The sequence below is a fragment of the Physeter macrocephalus genome, chromosome 19 (assembly GCF_002837175.3).
Source record: "Physeter macrocephalus isolate SW-GA chromosome 19, ASM283717v5, whole genome shotgun sequence".
In the NCBI taxonomy this organism is placed as follows: domain Eukaryota; kingdom Metazoa; phylum Chordata; class Mammalia; order Artiodactyla; family Physeteridae; genus Physeter; species Physeter macrocephalus.
Genome location: NC_041232.1, coordinates 6,374,299 through 6,379,075, shown reverse-complemented (window position 1 = coordinate 6,379,075; position 4,777 = coordinate 6,374,299).

The window sequence follows — 4,777 nt, the reverse complement described above, 5'->3', positions numbered from 1 at the left end:
TGACGTCAGAGCAGCCCGGCTGGCAGCCTGGAGTGGGGATCTGATGAGTCACCTGCTCTTCCTCACATCTCTTCTATCCATGGGGCTGTCTTGTTGGAGTTTCCTAAGGACAAGGGACCCTCCACTCCAACCTCTAACCGGAGTCCTGGCCTCCACTGAGCACCGAGTGCTGATGGTGCTGTCCTTTTCAGCCCCAGGGTGACTAAACCCCCTCCAGTGCAGCCACACCCTCTCCCCAAATCCAACACCCATACCATGGCCAGAGGACTCTTCCTAAAGAACAAATGTGATCACAGCTCTCCCCTCACTGCCTCCCCCCTCCCCCTTTCACAGATCTTTCCCCAGAAGATTTTTTTTTTTTTTTGCGGTACGCGGGCCTCTCACCGCTGTGGCCTCTCCCGTTGCGGAGCACAGGCTCCGGACGCGCAGGCTCAGCGGCCACGGCTCACGGGCCCAGCCGCTCCGCGGCATGTGGGATCCTCCCGGACCGGGGCACGAACCCGCGTCCCCTGCATCTGCAGGCGGACTCTCAACCACTGCGCCACCAGGGAAGCCCTCCCCAGAAGATTTTATTAGAAAGAAACATTTTGCAGCTGAAGAGAAAAATAAAATGATTGAAAACCTAAGTTTTCAAGTGAGGCTGCCTATGTTCAAATCTTTGCTAGCTCACTTAGCTGTGTGACTTTGGGCAAATTACTTAACTTCTCTGAACCTCATTTTTCCTCATCTGTAAAATGGGAATAAGAATCCTACCTACCTCACAACTGTTTTGAAGGATGTGACAGACCGTATTTTCCAGAGATGTTCCCAACACTATTTCCCATCCCTCATGCCCTAGGAGAACCTCACCAGTCCCTCAGCAAGAGGTGGAGTCTAAGTCCCCTGCCCTTGACCTGGATGGGCATTTGACATTGCCTCAGCCAGTAGAGTACAGCGGAGGTGATGCTATGATTTCCAAGGCTAGGCCATAAAAATGCCATTTATCGATACTTGTGCCTGTTTTTTTGGGGATGTTTATCCTTAGAACCCATCCACCATGTTGTGAGGAAGCCCAAGCAGCCTGGAGAGAGGAATGGAGACCTCCCAGCTGAGCTTCCAGACAACAGCTAGGACCAACCTGCCAGCCATGTGAGTGAACATTTTTGGAAGTTGATCCTCCACCCCGTAGTTGAGTTGTCTCAGCTGATGCTGTGTGGAGCAGAGGTGAACTATACCTGTTGAGCCCTGCACAAATTACAGGTTCATGAGCAAACAAAATGATTGTTATTGCTTTAAGGCACTGAGTTTTGGGGTGATCTGTTATGTAACAGTAGATTACTGGAACAGGAATAGGTGACATAATAATGCACATAGGGGGCTTAGCCCAGGACCACGTGTGTAGGAAACACTTTTTACACAGGAGAAATTGAGCACAGAGACAGTGGTGGATTGGCCCAAGGTCACACAGCTACTGTGCATGTTTTCCATCTACTTCTGCTTCTTCTCTACAAGTAAGAAGGCATGACTGTCGGGTTCTGAGCCCATCCCAGAGATGGGGCCCTAACCCCTCTCCCCAAAGATTTAACTTGCTCCGGTTGCTCAGAGCAGGGTTTATCAACCAGGCATGGGCACCTCTAGACAGATTTGCTGCAAACCATCTCCTCCCTGACCCTCGATGGCTGCCCCTGGGAGGTGGGGCCAAGTGGTCCAGCTGGGCATTGGCAAGTGAAGGGCCCCAGAGGCAGGGAGGGGAGCATCTCTTGGCATCAGCCCCTGTTTCCTGTCTGCCTGCAGCTCGTACTCACAAGCATGAGTTGCTATGAGAAAGGAGCTGGGTGACTCTTTCCTCTTGGCATTAATAATACTGTTAATTAAGCGGCCAAGAGAAGAACACGGCTGGAGCCAATGAGGGGACAATGGTTTGAAAAGGGAACAGAGAGACACATCAACAGCTTCCCATGCGGGGCTTTCAAAAGAGCAGCTGTGGGGAGCAGGCAATGGAAAACAGAAGGGACGTCGCCAGAGCGGCGATCACAGAGTGGACGTGCAGGGCAGTGTTGCAAGGAGCCCACGCCAGCTGCCCAGCTGTGCTCCTCTCTGGCATCCCTGCCTGTCCAGCTAGACAAGGGCTTCTCTGGAGCTTCTGGAGAGGCTGGGTGAATCAGGCAGCCAAAGGGCACCAACTGGTCCATATGGACTTCTCATGGGACTTTCTTTTGTTTCTATTTCCTCATCTGCAAAATAGGTAGGTTCAACTAAATCTCATTTCTTCTTTTGTGTCGATATTGACTGGAGGTGGCTACATGGGGTGTTGACTTGAGAATATAGAAACCAAATCAATGCTCCATGGCAAAGCATGCTGGGATTGATTAGTGATGTCTGCCATGGGCATGGGATTGGCAGTTTGGGGTCTGAGTGATATCCATGGGTTGGATGTCCAAGGCCCATTCATTCATCCAATAAGTTGATTTAAAAAACGCCCCCTTTTCTGTGCTCTTTTCTCCAGGGGGAAGTTTGTTCTTTGCCTCTAGGCTATGGAGATAAAGAAAGTGGGAAGAACATTCTTTAAGTAGGAAGAGTCAAGAAAGTGGATACACACTCTCATCACTCCATGCATCTCTCTTTTGAAACACTCCACGAACATTGTCTCTCCCAGTAGTCTGTGAGCTCCTGGTTGGGCCCCACACTCACACGCACACATATCACACACATTCCCACGCTCAGCCTGGTCCGCACACCTACACGCACCCACACTCACAGTGACATGTAGTCCTCAGACACAGACACATACACTCACGCCCTCAAAGATCCCTCCAGTCACGCTCCTGCACACACTTGCGTGCGTGAACCTGCAGTCACGTATCCTGCACACACACATCTCACATGCACACTCTAATGCTCACACACAGTAGCTCACGCAGAAATCAGGACATTTGCTCCTTCTCAAGTGACATGGTCTCACGGCCTCCTGCTCTCTGGGTCTGAGTGTCCAGCTCTGGCCAGCTTGACCCTGCTGTTGCCACACCCCAAAGGCAGGCTGGTGGGTCTGCTTAAAGCCTTGCTCGGAGCCCCCCCCAGGAGTCTTGATGCCTCCATAATTGGCAGTGTTGGGCGGATCAATCAGCCTCTGTGTACACTGGCCATGGGAAACATAATTAACAGTGGTTGGGATCCATTAATTGCACTGGTTAGGAATTCCAAACAACCTAATTTGGGACTTCACTTCTGAGTGCATCCTTCCCTCGATCAAGCGCGGGAGACTGGAACTAGCGGCAGAGGGCGATTTATGTGGGTCAGGAGCCAGCAAACCCAGGCCCGGGCCCCAGCTGGGCAGACAGAAGGCCTGTCTGTTGTCATAGGAGGCAGTGGAGGTCACTGAGGTAGGGGAGGAGAGGCTTCCCTCCTCCAAGAAGTCCTCCTAGATTGCCACAGCCCCCTCCAGCAGCCTCTGGAATCTCCCCACATCCCAGTTCAGCTTGTGGCCTCCTGCCTCAGTGGTTTGAGGTTGTTTTATGAGGATCTGAGTAACCTCTATTGTGGTCAGAGACCTTGTCCACAACACCCCTTCAAGGAGACTGTAGCCTGTGTTATCATTATTGCTGTTATTTACCTATTATTATTTACCTATTATTTACCTCTATCCTCAGTCTAGTCGGTGCCACAGGGCAGTGGCTTTTGTATATTTATCTTCTTCGTGAAATAGGATTTCATTTATCCTAAGCTTTTTAAAAGCTCAGGTCTGAGGAAATAAAAAGTCAAATCAGTGTGGCAGTCTTAATGGCACGGAGAAAGGTTATCACCAAAAATGTTTTGAGCTTCTTAACCTCTGAGACATGAATCTCTAATTTAAAAATAAAGAAGAAAGAAAAACTGCAAGACGTTTTGGAGTCACCTCGTGCATGTATTTGAACCTTAGATCTCTTGCCCGTTCCTGTCCCTGTCTTGTCCTGGAGTCTGAATTGCTGAGAAACAACTAAAGATCTGACCCCAAGGCTTAATTATTTCTCCTTTCCCAAGCATTTCTTAGGCTGAAAGATCAGGGAAGGTGTTGTAGATGAGACCTTTGCCAGCATGGGTTTTGCAGGATGAGTAGGAGTTCGACAACTCTAGAAAGGGGTTGGGAGAGGGCTTCTCAAGCAGAAGGAACAGCACATACAAGGTGTGCTCTGTGGAAGGTGGAAACAGCGTGGCAGATGCAACTGAATACAAGACCAGGCCAGAACTTGAGGGGCCTGGAAAGTTTGGTCTTTAGTCTGAGGGCACTGGGCAACCAAGGCAGAGCTTATGCAGAGGGTGATATGATCAGATCTGCATGTTAGGAATTTCCCTGCCTCTGCGACGGAGGTGAGTGGGTCTGGAGGGAGTGAGACTGGAGTCCAGCAAAGAGCTCAGGAGGGGCTGCTGCTGGGGTCCAAGGGAGAGGCGGGGGTGACGTGGCAGAGGGTGGAGAGGATGGGAGGGCTCGAGTCTTATTTGGGAGGCTGACTCCCTTCAGGGCATGGCACACACCCCGCACCTTTGCCTACACTGAGCCATCTACTTATGCCTCCAGGCCTTCCCTCCTGCTGTTCCCTCTGCCAGGAATGCTCTTCCTCACTTTGTCTGCCAAGGACATTCCTACTTATTCATTGAGATCTGGTGTCTTTTTCTGGAAAGTATCTCTGGTCCACGTTCTCCCCACAGGCTGGGTTGATTACCCCCTCCCCCTCCCCTCCTTCTCCCCTCCCCTCCTCTTCTCCCCCCCCCCCCTTTCCCCCCCCCCCATCACTGTGCATGTCCACCCTTTATTGCATCAATC